We start from the raw sequence: 27,475 nt of genomic DNA on the forward strand, positions 1-27,475 counted from the left end.
GCATTATTCTTGGCATTTCACAACCTAAAATCTTACATGATGACATAACTACATAAAAATTGGGATGATACTCTTATAAGCAGAACATTTCAGGATAAATACGTTTTTAAGAAAACCCTGAAACAAACATCTTTTTTTTTTTTCCTAGAAATGCTGCTATGATGCTAACAACTCTATGCACATAGGTATTTGAGTTTCAGGGAGCTTTAGGGTTTTTTTGAAAGCATTTAGATGGCTTGCAACTAAGAATCTGTAGGGTGCTTAAAGCAACTGCTTTCAGATTGATTAGAGAGTCCGTGAATCTGAATGTAACTCTCAATTGAGCGTGTCGAAGGCACTTCAGAGTAAGTATAGTCATTACTAGAGACTGCCAGAAAATATGCCAAAAAGGTGGAATATCACAAAACTTTCTTCTGCTTTCCTGGTATATAGCCTCTTTTCTTTTAGTGCATGTGCTGTTTCACCTGTTGATGTTTTCTCTTATTCAATATTCCTATTAATATGTGTGTACATTCATAATTATTAGTATCAGTTGGCATTTAATGACACAGACTGAATAATGCACTACTGTAAACACTGTGTATACAGATGCATATCAGACTGTGTTTCCAGTAGGATTCTGTAGCAGTTTTAGCGGAAAAACTAATACTTGAAGGTGTAAGAATTCTGACATTTTCCATTTAATAAAAGATCTTGATGCAACTAATTAAAAAGAAAAAAAAAATTACTTTTCTTCTTTATAGCAAGGGTAGAGTTTCATGCTATTCATTTAAGAAACCTCTAAGTTAGACCCTAGAACTAAGACGTTTTGCAGTGCTTGTATTTGTACAATACTCTTAAATCAGAACAGATTTGCCAATTAACTAATTTAGTAATAATTTAAGTGTATTTCTCAGTGAAAGTCTGCAGTCTTGTAATTCACTCTAGTACCCAGTTTTAGCCTTTTCAGCCTTAGACATACCCCCATCATCAAGACACCATCCAGGTAACATTATTCTAATTCAGTTTGTGCGTACTTTTGATTCTCTTAGCTAACTTCTGTTATATATGAAACACAAGAAGGAAGACAACCTTTTTCACTTAAGAGCAATGGTCTCTGAAGTATTGAGGAAAGTATTTCCATATTACTTTTCTCTATGGATTTAAAGTTCAAATTCAGCACCTTGAATTTAAAGCTTAAATATACAACCTACAGACGTAGGAAGGATTAAAGATATAAAGGTCTTTGAAAATACTAAGTACTACATAAATGTACTATTGTGGAGGAGAACAGGAAGAGGTGAAAGAATAGAGAATAATCCGTTGTCCTCTCCTGCTAGTCTCATTTTCTCCAGTTTATTAATGCTTGAACTTAGATCCTTATAAATAGATTAGAAGTACGTAGGTAACTTAGTAGAAAGAAAGATAGTATTAGATACACGAAGTTCTGCAGTCTCTGGTATTTTTCTTGCCAATTCCATTGCAAAAAGGAATCATTGGTTTTATACATATTAACTACAAATTTAAGACACAGTTGTTACCCAAACCTTGTGTCTCCCTGTTTAAAAATTGTTAAATGGGTGATGTAGTCACATATAATTCAGCATGAATATGAAAAATATCTTTGTCAGGAAACAGAATTATTTGCAAAGGAAAAAAAATGCTTTAAAAAACCCCTCACTGTTTAACTACAGTACAAAACTAGTCCCCACTGAACATCTTTAACATTAGAAAGAGGCAAAAAAAAGAAAAAATATCACCAGGCCTGTAGCACCCTAAATGTGATGCATATTCATATAGTTTATGATTATAGATTAAGCTCCTGAAATATAAAGTGTAAAATTAAAAAAAAAAACAACACAAAAAAACCAAAACCAAAACCAAAAAAACCCCACACAGATTTATTTGTTTGGTGGGAGTTTTCTGAGGCTTTTTTTTTTTTTTTTTGGCAGGAAATACTAATATATAAATTTGAAACTTTGGAAATATTTTCAGAGCTGAAATAGAATATTAGTTTAAAAGAAAGAAATATGGCAAGGAATAGCCAATACCTTAGTACTGCTTGTGGCACTTTTACAGAAAGATAAGTTCAAAACAAAACAAAATCCACACATCTTTCCCTTGTTTTCTTTTACTAGAAATTTATAAAAAGGACTAGAATATTGATATTTCTTACGTAAGACAATATTGGTTTTCTGGTCAGTTCTACAAGTTCTACATCTGGGCTTTTTTTGTTTTGATTCATGGTTCTAAGTAAAGCTCATGACATCTGAGTTTCTGCTGAACTGTGTATCTGTACATCTGTGTATATAGACGCAATTGTGTCTAAATGTTCCTCTACTAGAATATGCCAAAGTTTGAAAATAATTCCATGTGGATGTTTGGCAGTTTATAGAACCTATACTTCCATATTCATCATGTACATAGTTCCTGTGTTTTATTCTGAACCCAATCATCTTCCCTCGAAGTGGAAGATTGTACATCCCCAGGATTCATGAAGGGATAAAATATAGATTACCTAGGAAGCTTACTACATAAAACAGAACAGAAGAATGGAACAGCAAATATATGGTTGTCTGAAATTCTAGAGCAATGTATTAAAATAGAAATACTAAGGAAGGATATAGGTTGGACAGTTCTGTGCATACTACATACTTGCCATTAAAACAATAGTTAGAAAACTAGTGGGGAGGGGATCAGGCATTTTTTTATTCATGAATCATATCTGTTTAGAAATCCCTATTCAGACAACCTGTTACTTCCCAAGGTCAAAGAAGTAGTAGCCAGAGGACTCTGGCTGGATACGACTCAAATTATCCAAAGTAATTCATAGTTCTTTCACTATGAAAGAAATCTGCTCTATGAGTAAAATTGTGGTGGCAATAGTAAACAGAAAATGAGCACAAAGGCATTTAAAAATAGAAGTCATAAGTAGAATTGGTTGTTCTTCATTCCAATTAAAAAAGATGAAATTCATTCCACTATGGCAAAAAAGCCCTTCATAAATGATGCATTCATAGCCGCCACTTATCCAGCAGAAATACTGCCATTATTAAAAGGAATATTGATGAGTTAGATAAAACTCTGAATACATATGCAAAAAAGTGATTCTTTCCTTTTTTTTAATTATACATGTTATTAATGCAATTATGTCAGAAGCTTATTTCAAGCATGTTTTCATGTTGCGTATGCTATCATACTCTTGTATTAAATTATTTTTTGTTTCCATTGTGTTTAGCATATTGCATGTGATGTATCAGAAAATTATCAGAGATATTTAGGGGAAGGACATCTTTTCAATAAGATGGAAAAGAATGTTTGGAATTCTAGTAAAAATCTGGCTGTTTGAATATTTTTCGTGCTTCACGCTTCTAAAGAGAATGGCCTTTATTTTTTCCTTCTTCTTTTCCCCAAAAATATCTTTTTCTCAATACCTATTGTATCAAAGTCTACTATGATGCTTTGCGTTCCACTAGACTGCAGAGCAGACACATTTACAGTTACTCAGTTCATCCTTGAGTGTTTTATGAAGTTGGGGCACTGTGAAGGCTTTATAACTACTGTATTGTACTCTAGGATTTAAACACTAAGCATATTTTACCTTGAGAAAAAACGCTTGCTACAATTCCTGATGCAATAAAAATGCTTTTTTTCATACTCTACTACTGCAATAGGGAGGTTGGTTTTGCTAGCGTGGTGATCTGACTTTTTTCCAGTTTGATATAATCATTATACCAAAATTTCTGGAAAAAACATTTGATAGAGGAACAGCTGATGTTTCAATCTCACTTTTAAATTGAAAATATCTGTGATCTAAGCTAAGAGAACACTGTTTTATGGGTGACCTTTGTAATATTTTCTATATACACTCTCATGCTACAGCTTCATCTGTATAAGCCTATGATTAGTATCTTCTTAAAACAGAAAAGAAAGGTCAGGGTACCATTGTTTTGGAAGGACAAAGAGTTTCATTGTCTCAGGTGTAAGAAAATGCTGACTTTCAGAAATCCGCTGGGTGTTTAGTTGTCTTTCCTCTGTGACCGAGCTTCCATCTGGCAATAGTGACTACACAATAATAGGAGCATCCTGGCTAAGATGCATTCCAGCTCATCATTGACCCCTCTGGCCTAGGACTTGGTTTCTCTGGTGTTTCACGTGGGGCACACGGACACTTCTTCTCCCACTGAAGGGCCATTCTAAGCAATGGGATTCACCAACATGAGCGGCTTTGAGGACTTTGGAGTATAGTAGCTGCATGTCATGGATTTGTGTCCTTGTCTTGAAGCAGGTTCAAATATGTCAGTCCTGCTGAAGTTAATGTCAGGTTTGCAGGAGTGTCTTTAGACTGGTTAAGAACAAACATTGTAACAAATGTGTTTGAGTACAGATGATGGAAACTGATATCGAAATCCATCTGGAATGCAATTCTGATTTTGATAGCAAATTGTTAGAGACTTTGCTATTAGCTTTCATCCTACAAACATATTTTTCTTGTTGCACACTGGGTGTCCATGTTACTTCTGGGAGAAAAAAAGCCAGTCAGTGTCCTCAGAGCAAAATTGCTTTCTGGTGGACTATAAATTACTCATTAAAATTTTGCAGGGAGTGTGTCAGAGGCAAGGATGCCCTGAGGATGCTGAAGGTCAAAAGACTCACAATATTCAGTCCTACCATATGGACAGATGTAAAAGTTTCATCCTTCAAAGCCCATCTATGTCCCTGCAATACTCCCTTTTATTTCACTATTAAGAAAATAATAATGTTCAGGAGCAAATTCTGACCTTTGCTTCCCCCTACCTCAAAGGGAGATTTGAGCTTCCCAGACCACTGATGAATGGCGAAAGGAGGGTCTACCAAATCTTCACTGTCTGGACTGGGAATTTGAGGGGAGAATGAACAAGGATGGGGTAAATGAAGTACAACAACTGCTTTCCTCCATGGATCAGTTAGTATGGCTATGAGGTGTAGAGTGGACCCTACATGCACACTTTGACTTACCTCTGAACTATGTATGTAGTTAAAAATCAGGATCTAGTTTCATTGCTGGCTGTGAACCTGCAGTGGTGTAGCATGTAATGCTTCCCTTAGCCCAATGCAATCATCTGAGCATCTATTCTGCTATTTCTTGTGCTGACAAAAATGGTTTATTTTGATGTCAGTTCTTTTCGGTAAAGGTCTAAGGGAGTTCAGGTAAACATATATTTTTCACAGAGAAGCCTCTGTAAAACCCAGTTAACTTTCTTGGAAGTAAAACTGAAAAAGTCACAGTTGACATGTAACCACCATATTTAGTGGGAGCTTGAGGAAATAATAAAAAATGTAATGCAAGCATGAATCACCCCAGAGAATACCAATCTACAATCAGTAATTTTACTGTCAAAACCTAGAGATTTCACCAAGAGGTACTGTGCAGACACTAAAATTAGAAAAAATATTATGCACTTTGAAATGGCATTTCAGACCCATAGATTACTGATGGCTGTATTATACAATATTTACTTGCAGTTTACCTCAGGGTAATAGAACTGCTGACTCAATATGGGGACAGTGATTTATTCTTACTTAGACATCCTTAATGTTGACTAAATATTATTTTAATGTATGAATTCTTTTATAACTCTACCAACTAAAATAATTTATAATGATTGAAATTCTAACTTAGGGTAAATTATTGCTGCTGTACATACAGATAAGCTGCAGTACCAGTGGATACTGACATGAAAAACGCAAGGAATAAAATTATGAGGTCCTGAAAATCTTCCTTAAAGTCAGGAACAGTTTGACTCACTTTTCCTTGGTGATTCACTACCTGTGTTGTGGAAAACTATTAAGTTTTCTGATTTATAACCTAAAAAAAAAAATTAAAAATAAATTATGCTTTCAACTTCTGTCATTTTTACAGTCACTTGTTGCCTTTTTATGATTTAACTGGACTTAATTTGGAATATAATAAATATTTCAATACGTTAGTGATACATATTGAAAATATTATGACATTTATTCTCTTTGGGTGTTTTGTATAACACATTAATACTGCAGCCTCTGCATGACTTGACCCACTTAATGTCTAAAAGCAAATTGAGTTTTTAAAGAAAAGATCCATCTGTCAAAATCATTGCACTGTCCCTCGTGTTATCTGTGTGTTGGTTTAGGTCAGTACGAAGGAATATAAATGAAACAATGAGCAGTCAGGTGTTGACTACCAAGTGATTAAGATTATCTTAAGTGATGGTTGATATTCGTGTGTATTTTTGATTTTAGCCAAGCCAGCGATTATTGAAACAAACACTATAAGTAAACTTCCGACATTACACAATTCTAGTAACTGAATAAGTTATTTGATTTGGACTTATTAATCAATAATGAAACAAACAATTAAATGAAGATACAGTGATATTAACAGGAGACCTGTTTGAAATTATGGTTGAGATACTGAGACTCTAAATTTTATAATTGGTGTTCTGTGAAAAAAATAACCTAAGTTTGCCTGTTTTTTCATCAGCTAGTGTGCAAATAGTTTTTACAAAACTTTTTTTTTTTTTTTTATAGTGTATGATTTTTGAGACAGCATGTTCTTAATGTTAGGACTGTGGCACAATGAGATTCATTTCATTTAAAAGAAAATATTTAAACTTCCCTCCTTAATCTTGATAGCTCTTACTGATCTAGATAACTTCCAGCAAATATTATGGACTTCGATCTTACAAATTTTCACATCCCAGACTGGTTTAATTTAATTTACAAATAACTAAGGATCGTGAAAAGTTTTGTATATACAGGATTGTAGCCCTAGCGATTTCTTTTTTAACTATTACCTATTCTTGAATTAGGGGAAAGGAGGATTAAAAGGGAGCAGTAAAAAAACAACCAACCAATGCCCCCCACCCCGCCCAGTTTTATTCTGAAGTAACAAGAGACATCTTGAGACTGACTAATTCATGAATTAGATTATTTGCTCTCTTTTGCTAACTTCTAATTTGTATAAAATATTTAAATCATAGCCATAATATTGAAATAGAGAAGAATTTTGAAACTGTTGGAAAAACTAGCAAGACAGGAATTACTGCACTCTGAGTGTTTCCATGTGGTTTTCCTATTGCTATGGAAACTAGCTAATGATTTATTTGTCTCACTTTGATTCAAAGAGAAAAGGAAATGCTGCGTGGTTTCAGAGAAAGAAAGAGGTGAAATAAAGAGCTAATGATTATCAGAGAAATTCAAATATTTAACTCCATGACATGAGAATATAGTTTTCACTAACTTCGGTGACATATGTGAATTACAAATTCTTTTTGATTTGTGATTGTAGAATTCTAGATTAGAACTTCCAAGGAAGAACTTGGAAAGGAATGATGCCGATGTTATACAAAGTCTGAGAATATGCTGGTTTGAATTTTTTGCAGTGGAATAACATCTGTGTGCATAAAGACTCCATGAATCTTTTCACATGACAGAGGGAATATTTTAAAACTAGTAGGTATGCTTTTGAAACTTTCATCATTCCTATAGGTCACAGATCTCTAGAATATTCTCAAACCCTTCATTATTAGGCTTGGGCTATCTTTTTCAGAAAATTGGGTCAAGAGGACACCTGTTTAACTTCAACTAGTCTTTCTTTCCTTAAAGGTAATAAACTTTAACTGCTAAAGACGTTGCGTGCATTGCATTCCAACTAGGAGTCTGAAGAGTGTACATGCGTTTTCTTACTGTTCAGCTACAATAGCACTCTATCTAGTAAATATGGCTGGCAAGTTCTACCAAGAAATTGCGAAGAGCTACCACCCTTTAGTATAAGAATACAAAACCTGCCTTTTGACAGTGTATCTTCTGAATTAACTTGAGCATGTTTCAAAGCAGCCTCAGTGACAAGTAGTGAAATATCTTACTGACAGTTCTATGCTTTGGAAATTTATTATTGTTATTATCCTCTAGCATTTTTATAGCTATGATTTTCTGTGGGGCGCTTCAGTAAGTATTAGCCCAAGAGGCTGAGATCCTAAAAATAGTATACAAAAATAATTCTCACTTCAGTTAAACATTTCTACTAATTACTTGAAGTCATTATAAAGTTATTTAATCTTCCATTGAATAGATTAGTAAAACTTTCCTTTCAACTATAAGGCACATTACATAAGTTGCAATTTGGATGTGAAGATTTTTGTTACATTTCTAGCAGAAGTCTTTTCTTATGGCAAAAAAGTAGCAAAAGCAGTTTCCCTTGAGAGTACGCTGAGTTAATGGCCGTAAGGTGCCTCTTGTTTCCTCAAAGCAGCTGCAGTTTAAATTTTACAATTATCTTCACATCATTCTTGATGACTCATTTTACCTTTGCTGTCATTATGTTAGGAATAAAGAATCCAAGCCCATGTTTGCTGTGTTGAAAGAGAGAATAAAATATAGGCTTTTCTGTATATTTTTTTTTTATGTCTTGAGTCTCAGCTTTGAAGACAGAAAAAAAAAAAATCTTCAAGCCAAAATATTAAGTAAGCACACTCTCAGATGCTTATCCTTTCATTTCATGGAGGTTATGTAAAATAACTGAAGTGAAAAATCTTAACTGTTGCTGGCATACAGTTTTCTTTATTCAATAAAATTATTAACTTTTTTTAGTCCTCCTTTCCCCTCCTACTCTCACCCCTTCCCAAACAGGACAGATAGGATTTGTTCAATGTTTTAAAGAAGGAACAAGAAGAGTAGTAGGGTGAAAAGATAACATTATTGAGCTCATTCAAAACAGAGTTCATTTCTCTCCAAATATGAGAAAGTTCTGAAGTGTTTGAAGATCTAGGTTAGGAGTGAAGCAGTATTATCATGTTTCTAGTTCTAAAGGCAGACTGAAATATATACTTTTAACATTTTAAAATACTTCTCTGAAAGGAAGTAATTTTCATGTATTAATAAAACCCTTTTCAAGAGACAGGCAATTTACTTTAAAAGTCTATTGTAGCTGCTGGGAACGGAGCAGGGAAACAGAGTGGGATGTGGCAGTTTGCGCAGCAGTTTGCATGGAAGGGCTCGCGGGAAGAGCGAAGAAGCTCTGTGCCAGCTCAAAAGATTAGCTCAATTGGTGATTATACTCACCCTCCCAAAAGGAGCTTTACTATGGTATCCACCCAGTGCAAAGGCAGGTCCTCTCTGCTCGCCAGGAAGGATGCAACAACCTAGACCTCAGGCTGAGTGGGAGTGCCAGAGCCTCTCACTGATATGGGAGGGCAGTAGAGATAACAGTTGTGTGAGGTGTCACCAAGTCGATGTTCTGCTCAGCCTGGAGGTAGAGCTAAGAGAGGAAGTAGAAAGGTTAAGAAACATCAGGGAGTCTGAGAAGGAGATAGACTGGTGGGATCAAGCTCTGGCCTCGCTGAGACAGGAACAGCCACCTGTGAAAAAACAGAATCAAGGGAGTCCTGTATCCTCCCCCTGCCAGACTGAAGACAGTAGCTCAAGGGAAACAAGGGAATGGAAACAAGTCCATACTCGGGGTGGCAGGCAAAACCCCCTTTTGCTCACCTTTCCCTCCCAGATGCCTCTGTGCAACAGGTATGAGGCTCTGGATGTGGAAGGCCAGTCAATGGATGAGGAAGATGAAGGTCCATCTACAATGAGGAGTCTCAGCTGATGGCCCTGAGATGTGTTTGCCTCACTGGAGCACACTTGAAGTGTTATGGAGATGAGCCAGGGGCTCCAGAGGCCAACAGGAAAACACCAATGATGTACTTCAAAGGAATTAAGGGGTGTTCCTCTGGGAAGTTGATGACGCCAACAGCCCACCCGAAGTGTCTCCACACCAATGCACGCAGCATGGTCAACAAACAGGAGGAGTTGGAAGCTGCCATGGTGCTAGAAGGCTACGACCTAGTGGCCATTACTGAAACTTAGTGAGATGAATCGCATGACTGGAGTGCAGTGATCAATGGCTACAGGCTGTTCAGAAGGGACAGGCAAGGAAGGAAGGCTGGATGGGTGGCCCTCAACATCAAGAGATGGATAGAGAGTGAAGAGCTGTCTCTGAAGAATAGCCATGAGCAGGCTGAAAGCCTATAGGTAAGAATCAGAGACTGAGGCAACAATGGAAACCTTGTGGTTGGTGTCTACTACAGGATGCTCAATTAAGGGGAGACTACTGATGAAGCCTTCTTACTCCAGCTACAGGAGACATTCCGCTCGCAGGCTCTTGTCCTGCTGGGGGACTTCAACCACCCCAACATCTTCCGGAAAAGTAGTACAACGAGCTGTAGGCAGTCCAAGAGACTCCTGGAGTACATTGAGGAGAACTTCCTAAGCCAGGTAATAGACAGCCTTACCAGAGGGGATGCAATACTGGACCCGATGGTCACAAATGCAAGTGAGCTAATTGATGATGTCAAGATTGGAGGCAGCATGGGCTGCAGGGATCATGGACTTGTGGAGTTCACAGTCCTGAGGGATGTGGGTCAGGCAAAGAGTAAAGTCAGGACCCTGAATTTTAGGAAAGCCAACTTCCAGCTCTTCGAGAAGTTAGTCAATAGGACACCCTGGGTAATGTCCCTCAGGGACAAGGGAGCAGAACAGAGCTGGCAAATCTTTAAGGACACTTTCCATAGAGCCCAAGAGCTCTCAATCCCCAAGTGTAAAAAATCAGGAAAGGAAGGCAAGAGACCAGCGTGGGTGAGTCGAGACCTGCTGGTCAAACTAATGGGCAAGAAGGAAATGCACAGGCGGTGGAAGCAGGGACAGGTATCCTGGGAAGAGTATTGGGACACTGCCCGGTTGTGCAGAGATGGGGTCAGGAAGGCCAAGGTGCAGCTGGAGCTGAACTTGGCAAGGGATGCAAAGAATAACAAGAAGGGCTTCTACAGGTATATCAGCCACAAAAGGAAGGTCAGAGAAAGGGTACTCCCCTGATGAACACAACTGGCAAGCTAGTAACAATGGATAAGGAGAAGGCTGAGGTACACAACAACTTCTTTGCCTCAGTCTTCACTGGCAGACTTTCTTCCCATACCACGCGAGTGGATGGACTGAAAGACAGGGTCTGTAGGAGCAATGTCCCTCCCACTGTAAGTCAAGATCAGGTTCCTGACCACTTAAGGAACCTGAACCTACATAAGTCTATGGGACCTGATGAGATACATCCCATAATCCTGAGGGAGTTGGCTGATGTAGTTGCCAAGCCACTCTCCATGGTATTTGAAAAGGCATGGCAGTTAGGTGAAGTCCACGGTGACTGTAAAGAGGGGAATATTGCACCCATTTTAAAAAGGGTAGAAAGGAGGACTCTGGGATCTACCAACCTGCACGCCTCACCTCTGTACTTGGGAAGATCAGGGAAGAGATCCTCCTAGGATCTATGCTAAGGCACATGAAGGACAGAGAGGTGATTCAGGACAGCCAGCATGGCTTCAGCAAGGGCAAGTCCTGCCAAACCAACCTAATGGCCTTCTACAATGGAGTAACTACATCGGTGAACAAAGGAAGGGCTATGGAAGTCATCTATCTGGACTTCTGTAAAGCCTTTGACATGGTGCCCCACAACATCTGTCTCTAAATTGGAGAGGTATGGATTTGATGGATGGACCATTTGGTGGATGAGGAGCTGGCTGGATGGTCACACCCGGAGACTAGTGGTCAATGGCTCATTGACCAGGCTGGACGGGACTCTGAGCAACCTGATCAAGTTGAAGATGTCCCAGCTCATTGCAGGAGGGTTGGACTAGATGGTCTTTGAAGGCCCCTTCCAACCCAAACTATTCTATGATTCTAAAATTCTATGAATTATTGATATGTGGGTTTTCTTTATTTTGGTTTAGGAAAGAAAATAGTTGGAATTTAGAAGTATTTCTATTTGGCCACTTGCGCTGGTGTAGAGGAGTACAGGAAGCACAAAGGGTGCCAAAAGAATATAGGTATAGAATCCTTCCCAGAGATTAACACTAAGAATTTTAATTCAGGTAAGTGCCTTAAAAACTTTTAATCTGTGATTTACTAACACTTTAGCCATTGAAATAGGTATTTTAGAATTTACCTATCATTCATGGAAAATAAGTTTGTACATACTGAGTTCCAAAGAATAGCATCTTTTTATTTAAAAAAAACTACATTGATAACAGGACACTTGATTAATTGGCAACAGAGTGGTTTTTATGTTTATGACAGAATTGCCAGAGCATTCTGTAAGTGCTCAGGGTAATTTTCTTGAAGAATTCTGTAATATGTGAATAAGTTCTCGAAAACAGAAGATAAGGAAGATAATATAATTATTTGGAACATAACCAATAGGTACGTGTTAGTATTCCCACTCCTGAGAAAGCTGATGGATTTGACATCACTGATTATTCACGAAGCAAATAAATCTGAATAAGTTTGACGTTGTTTATGAAATCTTCCAAAAGCAGATGTTTTCTGCTAAAGTCACCGAGAAGTTCAAACAATATACCTGATAAAGTGTTTTGCTAACTTTGATATTTAAGAAGGTGTGGAAATAAGTATCTGTTATTCTGCCGGTGTGGAAGGTTGTTAAATCTAGTGTGAGTGTCTAATTATATTTAAGATGACAAGAAACCTAGCTATCTTAACACTAACCTCTAATCAAATACCTGACTGAAGATTAAGGCAATGTACCTTGTGAAGTACTGTTAGTTTAGCACATCGGGTAAAGCTAAAATGTTGCAAGTGTTGTCCAGTCTTTCTTGTCCTGTTCAGCTGAAATTCATAAATTTCTCTCACCTTTAATGTTTTTTTTTTCCTTTAAATTATTTATTAGTGAAGTCTACTATCTTGTTGGTCCATTAGTTCTGTATTGTATATCCACTGCTGTTATAGGTGTTGGTCCCAAGTGTTTAATTTAAGTTATGGTTTTAAATAGAAAATTAGTTGCTAAAGATATTTGCTTATTTTTTTCTTCCTCTTGATGGAAACTGAGACCTTGAAATAATGTGGGTGAGGAATTGGGAACATGTGATTGTTCTTTAAAGAAAAAAAATGAGCAAAACCAGCCAAAAAAAAGTGTTTCTCAGGGTAAAATCATAGAATCATTTAGGTTGGAAAAGACCTACAAGATAATTGAGTCCAACTATAACCTAATTCTAGCACTAAACCATGTCCCGAAGAACCTCATCTATACGTCTTTTAAACACCTCCAGGGATGGTGACTCAACCTCTTCCCTGGCTGCTTCACAACCTTTCTGTGAATAAATCTTTCTTAATATCCAATCTGAACCTTCTCTGCCACAACTTGAGGCCATCTCCTTTCATCCTATCACTTGCTACTTGGGAGAAGAGACCAACACCCTCCTCACTACAACCTCCTTTCAGGTAGTTGTAGAGAGAATACTGAAACATTACTGAAACAACTAGAATATCTGGGGAAAACAAAACATAATAAACCCTAAAAAAAGTCTGAAATAGCTAAGCATTCTGTTTGGCTTCATTTGGCAGTTTTGCATCATACTGAAATTCTCAAATTTCTAAAGTATTGTAGTAAAAAGTATTCTGGCTAATTTCCATTTTTTCATGTCCTTTCAGGTACACTGGTTTTACATTACTACAGTTTGTCATCTGTCATCTGTCACCGTGCACTCTTAAGTTATTAAATTATACCTCTCACTTCTTTGTTTTGTTCTCTTTCTTCAATTGTTTAAATATCAAGACTTTTTTCCTTTGCCTTCATTTCTACTTCTTGCCATTAATTTCCCTCTCATTACCTTGATTTTTGCCTCTCATTGTTCTTCCCTCTCCTTTCTTTGGTACACTGCTCAGTATGGATCCACTGGAAAATATTCCCCTTCCTTTCTTATAATATTACATAATATCTGAATATTCTTGGTTCTTCACCTGAGCAAGTATTTATAAGTACATCTATTATGTGTAACTCCATGTAACTGTGATTCTTGATGGAAACATTAATAGAGAAGATTAAGTAATTACTTATGCATTCAATATGAAAAGCTCCTGTATTATAATTTCACTGGGTATTCTTAGCACAAATGAACATCACATCATCAAGAAATGGTTGAGGGTCATGCAATAAAATGCAGTTCTCCTATCAATATTATGTTTCCTGAAATAAAGGAACACATTGTTAGATGTAGAATGCACACTTGGTAACTCAACTGTCATGTAACTAGGGAAAATTCGGGAATGTGGGAAAGGGACAATCTCTGTGTTACACTGTCCTAAACTCCCACTCAAAGCAGTTACAAAATCACTCATTGCCAGTAGATTCAGTCTGCTCTATTGTTTTTCTAGATAATGCCTTTGAAGGCAGAGTTGAGATCTGCAAACTTGATGTATTGAGGATAAATTACTTCAATAAAAGTTCTATTAATGCTAAAGAAAGTTATCTCTAAGATTCTTGCACATTTGGATGGATGAGTGAGTACATGTAACTTGGTAACCTCTGCTCCAATTAGCAACAGTAAAGTTTTAGGAACCTTCTTATTCACCCAGATTAGTTAAATGCTGAGAATCACATTTCACAGAGCAAGAGCATTCTTCATAGCTGTAAAGAGTTGCTATCTTACATTAATTTATGTCGCTGTGTAAGTCTTTTCCTCAGAGCTAGTGGAAAGTGTTTCTCTTGTTGTTTTACCTTTACCCCTGAAGTGCAGGTATTTTGTGTCTGAAGTAGAATCATGTGTTTATTAAAATATTTTCAATATCTGTTTATCACAGAGTGTTATAGACTCATAGAATAGTTTGGGTTGGAAGGGACCTTCAAAGCTCATCTAGTCCAACCCCCTGCAATGAACAGGGTCATCTTCAACTAGAACATTTTCCACATGTCCTTTCTCCTGTTATACCAAATAAATTCAACAGAGTGCTACATAGGGTGATTACATTTGATGCATTACTGCCTCCCTAGCATCCCTTCTCTTCCTTTTCTCAGAAAGGGAACAGTCTTGTGGTCAGTGCATAAATAACACACCAAGTTGAGAAGTCTCACATTCTTCCCTTTCACCTGAAATTCTGACACCTAAATATGAAGAAGTAAGACGATATAATAAGGTAGACACACCAGAATGGTAACACTTGGTGACTACTGACATTTTATTTCAGATGGATGTCATACTTCACCTTACAATAGGGTATGGTAGTGATATTTGTAAATGTGAGAAGAAAAAAAAAAAAGTAAAAAATCAACAAGTACATGCAAGATGTATTTGTTGAAACAAGTACCTGAATACTGATGATGCATTTTGCTGTGGCAGTATCCTTACAGGTAACTGAATATTTAACTTTTTTAGGATGCAAGTTGGAAGCAAGTAAAGCAATGCATTGTTTAAGGGTAAGTTATAATTAAGAACTATTGCTATGTACGACCTATGGCACAAAATACATCGTACTAGTCAGACCCGATTTTTCTTGCCCATTATGGCATTTTACAAGTTCTGAGTACATTTTAAGAAAGTTAAGAGAATGAGTAATGAAAACAAGGATGTAATTTTCTTTTTAATTGTGTTTAGCCAACAAAAGAATTGGAGAGGAAAACCTGAGATGACTGCAGTATTGGATTTTAAGAAGTATGATTGTAACATGCCTATCATACACGGTAATTAGTTGACGACTACTGTTCAGTTTTTGACCAATCTCAGATGGTTAGATTTTTTTCCAGAAAGTTTTTTAATGTTTACAAATCTATTTACAACTTTTAATTTCCTTTTTTTTTTTTTTAATTGCTTATGTCCTGAATGTATAAATGCACTATAGATTAGTCATGATGGAGTGATCATAAGAAGTTAACACTTCATAGGAAGTGTCTGGCACTAGTAAAACTGCTCGCAGTGGAGGTTCCCATGAAGCCAGGAATTTCAGGATTTCTTTTACGTTGATCAGTCAGGAGGCTGCCATAATTTTCATCTTCCAATGAAAAAACTGCTGAAGAAATGGTTAGGAAAAAAAAAAAAAAAGGAAAACAAATGAATTATGGAATTATGATTAAGAGCATATTGCATGTATATAATGAGCTATCTAATGTCAGATGCATAGTACTCTTATGTTTTAGAACGTAATAGAATATTTTAATAATCTAATAGACTAACAGAAATAGAATTTTATAATTTAATAGACATATTTTCATTGAAACATAATAGTTTAATACATTTAATGTACAAGCCTAATCATTAAGATTTTCCACTTGTGTAATTCCTTAATAAGTACACCTGTGTCTGTGTACTTTAATTCTTGAAGCAAAACACATACCTTCTATATGTTCGATCTTTTACTTGTGAGAGTCAACATGACAGTATCACATGCACATTTTGAAGAAATATTGCTACAGTTTCACGAGAGTAGAATAAAGATGAGATGCGACATGGTTTAGTGTTAAGAGTTATGGTTATGGTTGGACTCGATCCTGTCTCTTCCAATGATTCTATGAAACATATTCTTTGGAAAATAAGTGAATTAAATTGCAAATACTATAGTTTTCTGTTTCCCAAATAGACAGCTTGTAGAAAGTTCTGTTATATCAAAGTACTCAAGGCCAGTCTGGCATGATTGATGAACTGTTTAATTTCTCTCAATTTCTGGCAGTAACTTATGTAGTAGAGGGTCTTCCTTGCTCATAAATGGACAGAGATCATATCCATGTTTTGGAGCTAATGAGCCATTTACTTTTAACCCGTGCTAGAAAGAGGCATTAAAGATCAGTGAAGGAAAAAAAATAAATAGCAGGTGCTGATGGGTGTGCCAGCAGTTAAAATAGCCAGTGTTTGTATGTCTTCCTTTGCAAGTTGTTTTCTGCATCCTGCTTTGATGTCAATATGCACAGTAGTTGATACTAATATTGACATTGACTTGTACAAAATTAATATGTTTAACATGACAAATTAATAATAATTCAAGGTTCAGGATTACTTGCTATATGAAATCCTATGGAGTGTATTCATTAAACAAGTAGGGATTTCCTTTCCTGCAGATTTGCTTTGTTTTCTTGAAAAAAACCCCAAGTACTTCAATTAAGCTGTTTTTTCTTTGTTTTCATCAACTGAATATTGGCAATTGGCAGTCACTGTGCCAAAAAGCCTTTAGGAATACGGACCCAAAAAATACTAGAGACCTGTTGGAAGGTTTCTAGTGTTTAAAGAGCCTCCAAGATTTTGTAATACTTCTGAGGGCTGTATTTAGGGATAACTCTCAAATGTTTTCTAGTGTCTTTACCAGCATTGATGAAAATACAGTATTTAACAAGAGAACGTGATATTGCCTGGAATTTCACCACCAGGTGGTATCCATTTACATACTTAAAGATATCCCTGGTATGTGGAGCTACTTACTTTGTTGTGTCCATGAGTAAATAGAATGTTTTTATACCCCTTTATTAAGATGTAATGCAACTTTGAAGCCTGAATTTGGCAAGTATGTTTGCTTGTGCTAATATTATTTCGTGCTTTGTACTGTTTTACCATCTCAGGCAGATTGTGCAGAAGGGCAATGGTGTGTGTGAGAAGGTTGGGGGAGGAAAATAACAATACTCCCATTTACGAAAGCAGGGATGTCAAACTCATTTTCAGCAGGCGCCACATCAGCCTCGCGGTTGCCTTCAAAGGGCTGAATGTAATTTTAGGACTGTAGAAATAGATGAGTAGTTACATTGATACATTTCTCTAAAGGGAACTCTCTTGGCAACATTAGTGAATAAATATCTTCATGTGTTAGTCTCTCCTGCTTGAACTTGGAAATGCAGTTTTATTTCACTTTATCTCTGACAGACCATTCATTTAATGTCAAGAACAGCTTTAAGTGTGGATTGAGCTGTTTATCACAAGTAAATAGCTGAGGAGACACATGTAAATGTACTGATTTTTCATACACTGGACATGAACAAAATGCACAACATTCTGAGATCGAATGTGTATGTGGACAAAGAAAGAAAATAAAGCAAACTATTCTGTTTTTCAGTAATGCACACCACTATTTAGCTTGCTTATGTATGTGACCCTAAGTGTTTAAGGGAATTTTTACTCATTTTGTACTAGGAAAAATGCAATGACGTTGTGCGGATGTTGGAAAGATAATCATAGAATCACAGAATAATTTTGGTTGGAAGAGATCCACAAGATCATTGAGTCCAGCCATAACCTAACTGTATCACTAAACCATGTCATGAAGAACCTCATCTACACAGCTTTTAAGCCTCTCCAGGGATGGTGACTCAATCACTTCCCTGGAAAGCCTGTTCCAATGCTTCACAACCCTTTCCATAAATAAACCTTTCCTAATTTCCAATCTAAACCTACCCTGGTAGAACTTGAGGCCATTTCCTTTTATCCTGTCACTTGCTACTTGGGAGAGAGACCAGCCACCTCCATGCCACAACCTCCTTTCAGGCAGTTGCAGACAGCGATCAGGTCTCCCCTCAGCCTCCTTTTCTCCAGGCTAAACAGCCCCAGTTCCCTCAGCCGCTCCTCATCAGACTTGTGCTCCAGACCTCTCACCAGCCTTATTGCCCTCCTCTGAACTCTCTCCAGCACCTCAGTGTCTTTCTTGTAGTGAAACTGAACACAGGATTTGAGGTGCAGCCTCACCAGTGCTGATTGCTTCCTGAGCTAATAGCGCTTGGGGTATAATAGCACATTTTTTGGGCATCTCATATTTTCTTCTTCTTTTATTCATGACTCACTACTCAAAACAGTTCTACTGTGGCAGTAATGTACATATATTAATTTATTTTCTCACTGCTATGGCACAAAGGTGTGGGAGTTAGCCATGAATATTTACATCCTAATAGTTTTGACTGTATCAATGAAATGCATGGTGTAATGATGAAAATTTTTTTTTTCCTTTCATGTTTTCTGAAAAATAACATTTAAACGTATTGTTGGTTAACTTAAATGTTATAATTATAGATTACATATTTCATAGAAAAGTTGAACCTCAGATGTAGCAGGGTTATTGATGCTTCAGAACTGACAGCTGTTTAGTGGAATGTATAAAATGAGTAGAGTCCACCCCCCAGAAAACAGGCAACCTAAAATCAGCCTTTAAAAGGAGCCAGGAATCTTATATTAAGTACACTGATTCACACATTCCTCCAAAATATGGCTGATATGAATTAACAAAAAGTTTGTTCAGGAAGGTTGTTTTGCAGACACCCTGGAAAGGCCTGAAAGGAAAACAAAAATATAAAGAAAGTAGTCAAATTACAGAGGGATCATCTCTAGAAATACATATGTGAAATTGTGTACATTTATTTGAAACTATACATAAATCAGGATGTCTCAATGTGGTAGATTTCCCAGTACAAAGGGGTCATACTGACTTACTGTTCCTAACCGTTGGATGACAGATAGTGTCTGGCCATCTCATGACTGACATGAACAAACAGATCTCATGAAATAAAAATATTATCTACCTCATGAATTTGATTTCTTTCCATGGCCTTCTCCATACAATTTTGATATGATAGAACTCCTAAAAAAATAATTACTTTTGTGTTTATATCAGGATGAAGTCAACATTCCATGCTTACATATAAGGAAAGTCTTTTATTCAGCAGTGTGTTAGGTTGTTTGTTTCCATTTTGAGGTAGAATAGGACTTATTTAAAAAAGATTACAGAGAAGTTTGTTATAAATGGCTACATAAGTATTGTCATCTAAGGATGAGGCAGATCACAAAGCAGAGCCTTTACCAACTGCAGTATTTATAGAGGTTATTGCTTTCCCAAACTTTTGTCTCGATTTTCTACTTTCATGCTGTGAATTCCTAGCTTTCACATTGGCTTCCTTGACTTTGCAGCTTCTGATTTTGTCACATTTTCCTTATTGTCTTCATCTTGGCATCAAGCCTCATTGCAACTCCTTCATTACAAAGTAGTGATCTTCTTGTGTCATAGGTAAAATTTAAAGGCATAAACTGATATCATTTTCCTGGGGGGAAAAAAACAAACCAAAGCAAACCAAACCCCACAAACAAACAAACACCTACTTTACTTTTGTTTGTTTGTTTGTTTGTTTTGCTAAAAAATAAAAATTAAGGATAATACAGAGAGAATTTATGTTTTCAGAAGAATAGATTCTTCAACTTAATTTCTCACTAGCCCTTTTAAGGAAAAGTTTCTTGTACCAGCATAACACCTGTTACATGTTATCAAATCTTCTATTTCGTCAAGAAAGTCCCTATCCTACGAATATTGATCATTGAATCACCAAACTTTGAGGGAGAAAAGCCCCTCCTTTGTCTTAAGTACTGGGGTAAAATAACACTGGGAAAGGGCCTATTAGATTTCAGCCACAAAGGGCAATTTTGTCAATAGGCAAATCCTAGGTCTTCTGGATCTGGCAGTTTAATACAAGGTGTTTCCCAATGGGTCTCTCTCATTCTAGTACTTTTCAATGTCTCATCAGTTTATAAAAACCTTGTAGTCTTCTCTGGATCCCTAGGAAAACTTTATGATGAGACCTCTGGGACTGTTGGCCTTCACAGGACACTTCTCACCTGCACTGGCTCTGCCGATCCCATATTTATGGTCTTTCTTAATCCATGCTCTGCATTTGCACTCTGAAGTTATTTCCGAGCACGCTCAGTTACTCTCAAGAAGAGAACTATGCCATTTTCCCCCAGAAGTGTCCCATTTGAGGCACAGGGCAGCAGTCAAGATAAAGCAGCTTGCTTTTCTGGAGTCTAGCCTCACTTTTAAAAAGAAATCCAAAAATCAGTACTTACACAATGAATGTCGAACAAACATATAAAGCAGATCTATGTTCCAGCTCACTGAGATGTCAATGAGCTAAACTTCCTCAAGTGGTGTTTAACCAGTACTGAATGTATGAGAAGTTCATTTGTAATATGGAGGTTTTGCATTTTGTGTTTTAGATTTTGATTTGTGAAACTGGGCCTTTGACTCATTTTGTATTCAGATTTAGACCTTAAAGTTACAAACTTTTATATGAATTTTACATTTTTTGATCTATCACTACTGTCTATAGTTGTGCAGCTTTTTTTTTCCCCCCCCCAAAGAATTCCTCAGTATTAACAGAAAGAAAGAAAAAGGAATGACAGGCCTCTAATGGGTTAGTCAGTGAAAGATATTTTGGTAAAAAAGGCTATTGCCATCCCAGAAGTTTTTTTAATGTATTAGTGTCTTCTTGATATGTTCTCTAATATGCTACTAAGTGCAATTAGTTACTGGTGCAACATGCATACCTACCGTACAAATGGAAAAAGTCCATTTTATACTTAAGGGAAAGAGAGCATATAATTTTCTCTAAAAGCTGTTTGCTATCTGTGTAATTTTGTAAATAACTGAATGAAACGGGTCTTAAAAAACAGAAAAATACAATTTTGTTGTATAATCAGTGATGTAGACATAGAACAAGTATGAGAAAGTCAAAAAATGTGCTACTGTGTTGAGCAATCTATACTTTTCTTTGTATTATAGGTGTGCGTCATGCATAGTAAGGGACATAATAAGGGATTTTTTTGGAAATTAATAAATCAACAAAGTACAAGAAATCTGAAGAATTTTAATTGGACTAGTAGAGACAAAAGTATGTAGGAATGGTATTAGAAGAAGAGATGCGGGAAAAAACAATATTTTCCATTTCATTTGATTCTGAACAAGCAAAGGAATGTAAGCCAAGTCTTTTCTACTGCCAAGAAAATTCACGGCCTTACTAACAGTCTTTCTAAGTGTTTAGTGAATTCATCTTGATGGCAATGCGTATTAACTGAGGCCCAGTGCAGCATGAGCTGAAATAGCAGAATGGGTAATTAATTGTAAATATGACTATTTTTATGGCCATTTTTCATTGCTTCTTGACTGATGTCTAGTATTAATACTCTAAAGTAATCGTCTCTCTTCCTGTCTTCTGGCTATGGGGCTTGAGGATTTTTTTTTTGTGAGTGAGGTGTGTGTGCTGTATTTAAAGCACGCACTTTGAGCTTTGTCGGAAACTCCTCTTTGTCATAGCAAAAAATCCACAAAGGATCTGATTTCAAAACAAAACAGTCAAGTTTCAAATTCAGAATATTAGACATAGAACCTGATTTTTCAGTACTTTCTCAGAGATGACAATTTCTATGGTGAAAAGTGGAAACAGTACAATGTTTGTTTAATGTGGAGAGTGTCTCACAACAACAGATGAAACAATTGAACACAGAACAGGAAAATGCAGCAGAATAACAATATGATACTGTGGTGGCTTGACCTTAGCAGGATGCCAGGTGCCCACCAAGCTGCTCTATCACTCTCTCTCCTCAACACAACGGGGAGAAAATATGACAAAAACCTCATGGGTCACGATAAGGACAGGGAGATCACTCAGCAATTACTGTCATTGGCAAGACAGACTCAACTTGGGAAAATTAATTTGATTTATTGCTAATTAATAAGAGAGTAGAGTAATAAGAAATAAGAACAAATATAAAAAAAATCACCTTCCTCCCACCCTTCCCTTTTTCCCAGACTTAACTTCACTCCCAGCTTCTCTACCTCCTCCTCACCAAGTGGTGCAGCTGGGCGGGGAACGGGTTATGATCAGTTCATAACGCATTGTCTCTGCTGCTCCTTCCTCCTCACATTTTTTCCCAGCTCCAGTGTGGGGTCCCACCCATGGGAGACAGTCCTTCATGAACTGCCCCAACGTGGATCCTTCTCGCAGCCTGCAGTTCTTCATGAACTGCTGCAGTGTGGGACCACCTTGGCTCACAAATTGTGCCAGAAAACCTGCTCCAGTTTGGGCTTCTCTCCCCAGGGCCACAGGTACTACCAGGAGCCTACTCTGGCATGGGCTTCCACGGGGTCACTGCTTCCTTCAGGGTGCATCCATCTGCTCTGGCATGGGGTCCTCCATGGGCTTCAGGGTGGATATCTGCTCCGCCATGGACCTCCATGGGCTGCAAATGAACAACCTGCCTCACCATGGTCTTCACCACAGGCTGCAGGGGAATCTCTGTTCCAGTGCCTGGAGCATCTCCTGCCCCTCCTTCACCCACCTTGGTGTCTGCAGAGTTGTTTCTCTAATGTATTCTCACTCCTCTCTCAGCTACTGTTGTGCAGCAGCTTTTACCCCTTCTTAAATATGTTATCACAGAGATGCTACCAATGTCGCTGATGGGCTCAGCCTTGGCCAGTGGAGGGTTTGTCTTGGAACTGGCTGGATCTGGCTCTGTGGGACATGCGGGAAGCTTCTGGCATCTTCTCTCAGAATGCACACCTGTAGCCCCCCTGGTGCCAAAAACTTGCCAAGTATGTTTAATATGTATAATCTGAAAGAATAACCTTCAGAGACAACCCTCAACCAGCCTGGGACATATGTTGCCCCTTTCCAGCCTGCTGAGTAAATAAAGCTGTCTCCAAAACAAACTGTGCTTTCTATATGGTGAAGCGGAGTCTTTCTAGAGGTCAAGTTTTGTATTTGCTGCATTTTTTCTCTCTCTGAGCAGTGGCAAAAGGTCAGAGAAGGAGAAGGAGATTCTAAGGTCAAACTGCTGGGTTAAATATGGACATGATCAAGATGTTTGGGGTTTAGGGCTTTTCTAAGGTAAGGATCAAAGAAAACAGTTTATGAAATTAATAATACTTACAATGTACTACTGTTATGTCATTGTAAGCTAGTCTAAAACCATATTCTTAATGCAGCAATAAGTAAGGTTTTTCTGTTTATTAAACTGAGGTCTTAGGACTATCATCCACTTTTCTTATGTATCGTATTTTCTTCTTTGTAAAGAATTTTATTGGAGTAGATGCTTTACAGAAACTTACTCAAGAAATACCATTTCCTAGGTGGTAACAGAGGATGTCTTTATAAGATGAATGCATTCAAATGGATTCTTTTACTTCACTTTGCAGAATGGGAAAAGAATAGGCTTGCAGAGCACACCTAAGATACTACATCATTTACAAAGGATTTTTAAAGTAAGGACAGTGTAGGAAACAAAAGAACGTGGTGAAAAATGTGTTACTTTGAATCTGGCTATTTAAAGGATAACTTTTTACTAAAAAGCTAAAATTCCTAAAATGGTACCTGTCTTTTACTACCTTATGGTTCAGCTGAAAAACTATATATCTATCACTATTTCGACTTTATTTCTCCTGTTAATTTTCATTGTCATTTTCTCTTAGAGGAATCTGGTCTATTGTCAAAGCATTAAAAGAAAGTTTACAACTAGATCGTCTTAATTCCTTTGTGCATGACATTATAAATCAGCCTTTAAAAAAGATAGAATGCATCTTCAGTTGGTAAAAATCCACTGTCCTTATTGGCTGCAATAAATCTTGACAATTTATATTACTAAGGATTGAGACAGCAAGTTTACCTTCAGCTGTAAATAAAAGAAATAGACCATAATAATCTAAGATGTAGACTGTAAATCAAATCAACAGTTCTCTTTACTTGTTTAGAAAGAAATATAATCATGTACATGGTATAACTTACACTTGAAGAACTTTATGTCCAATGTGTTGTCATAGGAGCTTCAATGATTACAGTTTATTCATGGAAGTAATTGTGAACACATAATTATTTCTTCCATTACTAATAATTACCAACACATTTTACTTAAACATAAAAACCAAGACAAAAAAAAAGGCAGACTCAGAAGGAGGAAAAATTTGCATTCTTTAATTGTGAACTCTACAATAAAATATATGGACCAATAGGCCAAAAAATTGCTTTTGTTAAACAGTGAAATAACATTCCTTTACAGGGAAAGGTAAAATAGTGCCATAAAAATCACTGATTAGAATCTATATTCTTTGTGATAAGGACTCTTTTTTTGGACTAGGAAATCAGGAAGAAAATTAGGATTCACAGTCTTTAGTTTAACTAGGTCAGAATATTATTAACGTCTCTTACCTAGAACCCATTTGATAATAATTTACATAGTACTGGAAATACATCGTCACTTTTTTTGTGCCTGCACAGTGTTTGCATTCAGACTTCATGTTATTGAGCAGGTGCCTATGTTCTCTCAAAAATAATAGATAAAATAATTGCACACCACAAAACAAAATATAAAAGACTAAGTCTCTGCATATTCATGCACACATTCCCTTCTCATTATTTTAAGATTAAGGGTTGACAAGAGAGAAGTGTCTTTCTAGACTAAAATTTTTAGCTTCTGACTATCTCTGCTTTCTGAAAAAGTTGACTTCCAAATACTTGTCATGAGAGAACCGGAAAAATCCTATTTACTGGATCATGCCACAGGGTTGGTTACCTGAATAAAAATAGTAGCAGAACAGAGTTTCCCTCTGATCCCCCACCTCGTCCATCTCATCCCATGTCAGTGGGCCATTGAACACTATTATTTGTTTTTCATGCAGGCAAATAAAATAGAAAAGATATTTCAGCATTTTCGCTAGAGCTTTTTTTTCAGAAATACCTGAACTGAAAGCAGTTAAATGCATTAGGTAGTCAGATTTTTTGATAACTTTGATCCAGTCAGTAGCTGCTTGGAGTTTGTCTGTGCAATGACAGTTTATAGTGAAGCATTTATCCTGAAAAACAGGTCAAATCAGGGACAAGCTTACTTTCCTCTGAAATGTATTAAAACCTATTAAGTACTAAACTGATTCTATAAATGTGATAGCAGTATAGCTCTTTGGAGTAAATGAAAAACAATTATGGGAACATTTTCAAAAGGCTTATGGTGAATTTTCAGCATCATTACTAACTTGATAATCCATGAGTATTTACCAGTATAACTCATGGGACAAATCAATTGTGAGCGGGTAGGAGGACTAGTTAATGAAATATTGTCAGATTGCTCATAATCATGTATTTTGCCCTCTGGTTTTGTACTGCAGTTCACATTCTTGAAGTCCATGCAGATTTTAACATAATTAAGCCTTCACTATATCTGTTTGGTAGGACATTTTTGGTTATGCCAGCTATCCAGATTTTAAAATAACATAATCCAGAACAGTCTGATAGACCTTGAAGATATTCAGATCTGTTTCTGATGTTCATTCTTCTTATTCTTCAAGGTAGATTTCCTTAAGGCAACCTAGGAAATACTCCCATGCTGAAAATGTCTCTTGTTTGTTCTTGCTAATCTGTGCGTAAGAGCCAAAATCCCACGGCTTCCCTGGTTCTTTGAGTAGTACCAACTGGCCTAGTGGTTTAGGTCATGCCTCTCTCTTTTTCCTGATTTCTTCCACAAAGTTAAGGAGGAAATCCTAAATAGAACCAGAGCTTTCTCCCTCAAACACTCTCTTTTTTTTCCCCTGTCCTTGAGGTGCTGAAAAGGCATTTTACAACAACAACAAAAAAGAACCAAGAACCAACCTGTTCAGAGACAGAACATCTTCAGCAGCACTGAAGATATATATAAGGGAAAAAATTGTAAAAAAATTTTTCCAGGCATGTCACCTTCCAACAGATGCCTTTATCATCACAAATCACTCAGCATTTCTGTGGTTTATTGCTTCACTATAAAGAGATAGTTGTCTATCAAATGTTAACTTTCATTGGAGGAAAAGCAGAATGCAAAGAGAAAATGGTCTCAGATTCCAATTTTTTATCTTTTCCTTCCTTTTTTCCAGACCACTACAAGGTCTGTCAATTACGAAGCTGAATCATGCACTCGCTCTGACAAATGCATCAGAGCTTGACACTTCATCTGGTCAGGTTTCTTTTGTGTGTGCTGAAATTTCTTCACTTATTCAGACAAACTGAAAGCATCACTATTGATTAGTGATTTTTAAGCAGAAGGCTTTCATATTGCCACAGCGTTTGTGAATTTAAGTGAGATTTGTGTCACCTGTAACAAAATCCTTGAAAGATACTCCGGATTATAAAAACTGAATGTGTCAAGGACATTATTTTTTATCAGATGGGAAACAAAATAGAAAGAGAAAGAAAAATAAAATCCACCTAAGTTTCTTGTTAATGATCCTGTATTTAAATAATTATTTGTCATGATATCTGTGATTAGTTCTTCCTTCATAAGTTGTCTCATGCCTGTCTCTTTCCTCAAACAGTATTTCATTCCTAAAGAAAACTAGGCAAACATCTTTTTATCCAATACCTCCAATTTACTTTAACATTAGAATTACTTTCAAAAATAAGACTGAAATCTATTTTTTTTTTTTTGGGGGGGTGGGAGGGGGCTTAATTCTCCTTGGGAGAGAATTACGTATGGAATTTGGTAGATTACTTCTTTGCAGAAATGACAATGATCCAAGTGAACCATTGATATAATACATTCTGGCTTCTTTGTTCCTTGTGTGTTATGATTCAATAGATGCAACAGAAATTATGCAGAGATCCAGTGGAAATCTCCAATGCATGCACATATCAAATATATGCTCTTCTCATTTGTATTCTGTATTTACCTTTCTAACAACAAACAGGGTCCTCATAGATCAAAAATAGGAATACCCTCATTTTTTTATATATTTTTTTTTAACTTTTTAGTGTCTTACCTATTAGTAACAATTAGTGTGGTCTTGTTTCAATATTCTGAACTAACCCAGTAGTATTTTAATTTGCTAATGTTTTTTATTATACAGAAATTACCTAAGGTTTTTTGGCATTTGCCCTGTCCAAATCCTTTAAATTTGCACATCTTAG

General features: G+C 36.7%; 1 protein-coding gene across 1 annotated transcript in view; it reads left to right on the forward strand.

Moving 5' to 3' along the window:
* Window positions 1–27,475, forward strand: part of IL1RAPL1 (interleukin 1 receptor accessory protein like 1) — a 736,319-nt gene that overhangs the window by 127,909 nt on the left and 580,935 nt on the right. The window lies entirely within an intron of this gene.

This window comes from Caloenas nicobarica, chromosome 1 (genome assembly GCF_036013445.1).
Source record: "Caloenas nicobarica isolate bCalNic1 chromosome 1, bCalNic1.hap1, whole genome shotgun sequence".
Lineage (NCBI taxonomy): Eukaryota > Metazoa > Chordata > Aves > Columbiformes > Columbidae > Caloenas > Caloenas nicobarica.